Source organism: Pygoscelis adeliae, unplaced genomic scaffold (genome assembly GCF_000699105.1).
Source record: "Pygoscelis adeliae isolate BGI_AS28 unplaced genomic scaffold, ASM69910v1 Scaffold101, whole genome shotgun sequence".
In the NCBI taxonomy this organism is placed as follows: domain Eukaryota; kingdom Metazoa; phylum Chordata; class Aves; order Sphenisciformes; family Spheniscidae; genus Pygoscelis; species Pygoscelis adeliae.
The window spans coordinates 2,529,834-2,536,894 of NW_008824238.1; positions in this window are offsets into that span (position 1 = coordinate 2,529,834).

The following is a 7,061-nucleotide window of genomic DNA, read 5'->3' on the forward strand; positions in this document are numbered from 1 at the left end:
GGGCTGCTCGTTTTGGCTTGCAACAACAAATGATAGTTTTTCAAGTCGTCACCTTCTAATTGATGACTGCGTGAAAGTGCAAGCCCACATGAACAACTGTTGTTTGAATGGCTGGGGGATGTGGAGAGATGGGGAAAAAAAACCTCTGGAAATGGTGTAACGAGCCTGTTTGGCATCTCTAAGTATGGGAGCTATTTCAGGTATGTTTGCTAAGCTTCTCCATTACTTGCCAGCACATGATATAGCTATGCCTGTGTGCGCGTGCATGCTGTATATAAGGGGACATGTATCCTGGTGCAATGATACACGGGTTTCCTTTAAATCTATCATGTCAGGCCCCCATGTATATCAGATGAAAATGATATGTGCTGGTCGTTTGCTGTTCTTGCTGATACAAACTGTATTCAGACTTGACCAGCCCTTGGACATTTGAGAAGTGGGAATTATTTTTCTTGTTCCTTTTCTTTAGGTACTCTCTAGCACAAATCACAAATAGCACAAGCCCTCTGTTACCCATCTCCCCTCCCTGGCAATCCATGTGCTTAGAATACGCAGCTGAATCCAGGCAAAAATTCTGGAAAAACTCTACTGGGGGGAAGACACATCATCTGATCCCTTCCTTAATTAGAACATAGGCTTGATTTTTCTATCCTGAAACGCGAAAGGCATTTGTATGTTAAGCAAATACTTAACAAAGGCTTATTTCAACTCTGCACAAATGTATGCAGCTCTCCTGCCCGCTCAGTTTTCCCAAGAATATGAGCATTAAGGGTGAGATGCAACAGGTTTGCATCCTCCTGGTGCTGAGAAAAAGAGATAACTGAGGGCAGGTGTGATAGAGGTCTATAACGTCATTTTATGGGAGGGATTGCTTGTTCTTCCAGTGCAAGGAATAGGGGCATCCAATGAAGCCAGCAAGAGGCAAGTTCAGAGCAAACAAAAGAAAAAACCTTCTCCAGATGATGTGTAGCTAGCTCCTTGCTGCAGGATGCTGGGGAGGCTGAAAACGTGCACAGATTGAAGGGGAGACTCCACAAATCGAACGATGGGAAAGCTGTCAAGGGTTGCTAAGTGCACAGAAGCCACTGCTGGCTGAGGCAAGTCTGCCAACAGTTGGAAGCTGGACAATGCTGGTCTGACCCAGTACAGCTGTTCTCGTCAGTCATCCACCCCAAACAAGGGATCTGCTCTCAGATGAGGTGTCCGGGCCACATCCTATGTGCTGCATCAACCAGCTGTGGTTGGCTGAGCTTCGTCCATGACATTCATCTAACCCCGCCATTCCTCTGGACGGGCTTCAAGAGCATTATATCCTCCAAAGCATTTATCAATGCCTACCTGTGTTTAACCGAAGAGCAGTGACTGGCCTGAAAAATCATTTTGCTTGAGCTGGCCTGTGAAGGAGAATAGGCATCTTCCTTAAAAAAAAAAAAAAAAAAAGAGGTCACATTGAATTTCATAGAATCATAGAATCATAGAATCGTTAAGGTTGGAAGAGACCTCTAAGATCATCGAGTCCAACCGTCAACCCAACACCACCATGCCCACTAAACCATGTCCCTAAGCGCCTCATCTACACGTCCTTTAAATACTTCCAGGGACGGGGACTCAACCCCTCCCCTGGGCAGCCTCTTCCAATGTTTAACCACTCTTTCAGTAAAGACATTTTTCCTCATGTCCAATCTAAACCTCCCCTGGCGCAACTTGAGGCCATTTCCTCTCGTCCTATCGCTAGTTACTTGGGAGAAGAGACCGACACCCACCTCGCTACAACCTCCTTTCAGGTAGTTGTAGAGAGTGATGAGGTCTCCCCTCAGCCTCCTTTTCTCCAGGCTAAACAACCCCAGTTCCCTCAGCCACTCCTCATGAGACTTGTGCTCCAGACCCCTCACCAGCCTTGTTGCCCTTCTCTGGACACGCTCCAGCACCTCGACGTCTTTCTTGTAGTGAGGGGCCCAAAACTGAACACAGTATTCGAGGTGCAGCCTCACCAGTGCCGAGTACAGAGGCACGATCACTTCCCTGCTCCTGCTGGCCACACTAGTTCTGATACAGGCCAGGATGCCATTGGCCTTCTTGGCCGCCTGGGCACACTGCCGGCTCATGTTCAGCCGGCTGTTGACCAGCACCCCCAGGTCCTTTTCCGCCAGGCAGCTTTCCAGCCACTCTTCCCCAAGCCTGTAGCGCTGCATGGGGTTGTTGTGGCCGAAGTGCAGGACCCGGCACTTGGCCTTGTTGAATCTCATACAGTTGGCCTGGGCCCATCGATCCAGCCTGTCCAGGTCCCTCTGCAGAGCCTTCCTACCCTCGAGCAGATCAACACTCCCGCCCAACTTGGTGTCGTCTGCAAACTTACTGAGGGTGCACTCGAGCCCTTCGTCCAGATCATTGGTAAAGATACTGAACAAGACCGGCCCCAAAACTGAGCCCTGGGGAACACCGCTCGTGACCAATTTGATGTCCTGTTTACTAGACCTCCCACCTCTCTGAGGCCTGGCAATCACACCTCTTCTGAGAAATCTTCCCTCAGTCAAAGCTGCTCTGAGGTGATTACTTTGCCCTCATGCAGAGGAGGAGTTTGTCCCCAAAGCCCTGCCACTCATGATGCCTGTGGGATTTCTCTGGCTCAGAGGAGCTGTTTCTCATCACATGTAACCACTGGCCATGGAGCTCCAAACTGCAGCTGCCACCTTGCATCAGTTAATGCCTCCTCAGAAAGCACCTTCAAAATTGCGCTAAAGTATGTATGAAAACCTACTTGGGAAAAAAAAGAAAAACAACAAAAAAACCCACAAGCAACTTTCTGAGCTTGGTTATCAAATTTCATAATTCTTCATTGTTTTAATATGACACGGCTTATTTCAGAGCGATGAATGTGGCATAGATATCTAGAAATCTCATTTGAAATGCTAGAAAAATGTACTCCTCTCAAGCCTATTCCAGCTTCATCTGCTGCGTCTGTACTGTGCTGGGACCTGTTGTACCACCGGCCAAGGCATGGAAAGGTCCTCAGCAGCTCTGCAGGTGCATAGGCTGCTAAACACAAATGTTTTTACAAGGGCAAATTCACTGACCAGGTTTAATTTGGATATTTTTCTCTCTTTGCTTAGGTGACCTTGTGGTACGACCCTCTGAAATGTATCTCTGCGGTGGTGGGATCTCCCGTGCACCTGCCAGCTCTGCAGTGTGCCATTTTCTACCTCTTGGCTCTTCGGTCCCAGCCTTCCCCCTTTATGCTTGGCTTTTATAAGGAACTATGCAACATAACAGCCTGGGGGATGGGCAGGAAGAAGTGACACTTTGATTGACCATTTTACATAATCTTTAACAATAGAAGGGTTTTAGTGACTTGGTACAGCCTGTACTCAACATAAAACCCAGTCTGTTATCTAGAAGTGCTTAGATGGCAAGATAAGCTGTTAATGCTAGTAGCGGAACATTACTGAATAAGAATACAATGATTTTTTTTTTTCCCACTTCCACTCTTTTTTCCTTATTTAAAATGTTCCCTTGAGCATTACCTGGTAGACTTGAGTCTTGCATCAGGTCATTGTTTTGGTTGGACAGGCTGAGATCTTTTCCTCATTTTAGCTGATGAAATGGTTGCGTTTTTTTTCCTTCTTTTTTAAGTAACCCAAGATACAAGCTAACCAAGACACACATGTGTTCCAATCTGATAGAAAGAGCTTTTACATCCTAAGAAGTAAACCCTTGTTCTAGATTACAGGGATATGTATTATCTAGTGATATTAAAACTTAAGTAAGAGAAAACTATATAACGTAAATTTCCCCCTTTTTTTTTTCTTTGCTGAACTAGCAGCTGTTGTATGCCATACCAGGATGTATGGTGATTGGTGTCTAAATAACGTTTACATTATATAAATTGAAGACAAGAATGATACTAGGACAGTCATCACCAGAGCCATCTTTTGAGGTTTGTCATGGAGGAATTAGAAAGAAACCCACCCACAGTCACCCCAGAGGTGCCCACATTTGCCAGTTGAGCGGTGGGAGAGCAGGGAGCAGGGCTCTTAACTTCCTTGTGTTCAAAGATGAGGGGAGTGGAGTCAGGCTCCAACATCTGTCCTTTGTATGTGCACCTCAGTTCTCGAGTCTGCTGGTTGTCCCATAGGCCTCAGCTCTGCGGAAGGAGGATGTTCTTCAAGACAGTGCTCCTGCGCTGGCATCAATGGAGGGATCAAAGCCCTCACGAAACTGATCCTTCCCAAAGAGCCTCTCCAAGGAGTCAGGAGGCTTGTCCACATGCAGGACATCTTAGTGGGTCTGTTCCACCACACATGCATCCCCTCTGTGTCAGCTCCATCCTGCCCTGCCAGGAGGGAAAGCGATGCGGGGTTGGAGGGTGCCAGGGGGACTTCTGCGGAGGGGGGCGGCCTGGGTGGGAATTTCATTTTTGCAGGGAGAAGGAGGTCCCTGTGATGTGAGATGACATGTGGAGAGATATCTAGGTTGGGGAAGGACTGGTAAGAAGAGGCTGCCTCTCAGGAATAGCAGGTTTGAAGGAATCCTGCCTAAAGCCTCAGTGCTACAGAGGGGTGGTAGGGAAGCACCTGGGCCCAGCAGCTCTCCTAACTTGTGAAGCAATCATAGAATCATAGAATAGTTTGGGTTGGAAGGGACCTCTAAAGGTCATCTAGTCCAACCGCCCTGCCAATCCCAACTGCCTCCAGTTTTAGTTTCAGTACTGCAAAAAGGAGGCAGGTCAGTTGTTGAGAATGCAGAAGAAAACAGTGCTCAGGGGCCTGGGATACATTTCTGAGGAAACATTGAAAAATCAGCATTGTTTGGACCAATGAAAATACGGAGGGCTTCAACTATGTACATGTCAGCTGCGGGGAGCAGCGTTCTCCATGTCCATGGAAGACAGGAAAGAAAAGTAATGGTTTAAATTGCAGTAGGGAAGGGTTGCATTAGACTTCATAAAATAATGTCTATCAGTAAGGAAACTGAAGGAGTAGGATAAATTGCCCGAGGGAATTTGTGCAGCTTTTGTTACTGGAAATCTTTAAGTACAGCTCAGACAAACATCTACCCGGCCGCTCTCCTGCCCTGAGCAGGGGAGTAAGCGAGATGACTTCTTGTACTCTCTCCTCTTCTAGGACCTATTCAGCGGGGGGCATTAAACGTGTGCTCGAATCAGACCGGAGTCAGTGGCTTTGTCTTGGCTAGGATACAAGCGTTATAAAAAGTGTTAAAATTGATCCATATTCAGGAAAGCATTAAAACATATGAATCATTTCAGACATGTTTATCAGCCGGTGGGTTTTGTCTTGCGTAGGAAGGAAAGGGCTGGTAACAGAATGTCTTAATTAACACATTTCAGAACTCCAGCGTGGATGCAGTCGTGTAGCTTTCAACATCTCCTCGCCAGCCAAGTTGAAACCAATGCTGCCAAAACTTTCCAACACATCTTTAAATCCCAGCCGAGCACCAACCCAGAGAGGTTTAAGCACGTATTTAAAAGGAAGGATTTGCTTATTTTACATGCTGCCTGCAAGGGTGCCAGGCGGGGAGTTTCGCGTCCAGGGTAGGTGCTCACCCGGCGGGAGGACACGCCATGGCGGATGCGTGTGGGATGCGCCCAGCCTTTGCCGGCAGCCCATCGCCCCGCGCGCAGCACCACGGCTGGGACGTGCAGCCCTGGGCAGGGGCTGTTCTCCCTAGAAACCACAGTGGCCTGGAGTTTCTGCCTGAGACGATCACCGTGCCCAGGCCCCATCAGAGCAAGTGACATGATTTCTGGTCTCAGTGGAGCGCAGCCAGCTTGGCAAAGCGGCAGCCCTTACACTGATGGAAGTTTTGTCTATCGGCCGTCTGTCTGGTGACCACTAGGATGGGCAGGACTTTGCCGTCAGCTCTGCTGGATGCTGGGTGCTGAGAGCATCTCCTCCCCGCCCCAACACCCAGCCCAGTAAGTCTGTACCTCCACTTCATCTGCTCACGTTGCTCCCTTTGTTGCTCCAACTCTACTGGTTTTTTTAATTCACCTCCAAATTTTTAATTTGCCAAATTTATTAAACACCTCACTGCAGAGGATAAAATTTAGTGTTGAAAGTAATGCACAGATCCAGGCAAAGCCTAATGAATGAGGAAATGTGAATTAATTAATATTTTCTTTTGAAAGGTTTTTTGTGTGAAAGTCCTTCTTTAGATCCTGCACAGTTGGATATTTTCTACTTAAATTTTTGCAGTGGAAGAATACAAATTACATACTTTTATATTTTAAAACACAGTATTTAGAGGACAGAGACTCTGTGAAATATTTGACTACCTTCATTCAAAAAGGAGATACATTCGGTATACATGGAAAATGTTTTCTTCCACCTGTGGAATGAATACGAGGAATTGCTTCACACAGCTCACACTGGTACTTTTCGTTTCCCTGTCAAAATATGATTTATATCAAACAGTTGTTGTGTTTGTGTCCTATCTGATTTACCACTTTTCATAACATGCTTTCCATGCTGGAGACTGTCTTCTCTCTTGCTTCATTTAAAACCATCAGCTTTTTTTCTTCCTGCAGCTTGCGTGCCAGAGTTTTATGTGTGCCACTAGTATCTTTGCTGACCTCCTAGACTCCCTAGGATATATTAATTTCCTCTGAGCAATTGCAAAACCTTACTGTTTTTCAGAAGAACTATGACTTGAAATGTGCGTGTCCAATCCAAACAAATGTGATTCTGTTTAAATACCTGGTGGGTTTGCTTTTTTAAGCTATTTACGGGGGTGCTAGATGGTAACCTGTGCAGCATCAGGCAGATACTCCCAAGGGTAATGCTCATAGCGCAGCCTGTTTTCAGTCTAGCGATCGCACTACACTCTTGGAAAACATTTAGATACGGTCTTCATCAGCAAGAGACCCCATTTTACAGTAGATAGATATCAGCCAACTTCACCGCAGCGTGCAGGGGTTCCCGTGTGCACGATGCTTCGCCTTCTGCCATCTGATCAGAGAGTCAGGACATGATGGAGCGTGTCCTTTTGTCTCCTCAAAGCCGCCAGGGAAGTCCCTGCTCTGTTGTAATGACTGGCAAAACCTG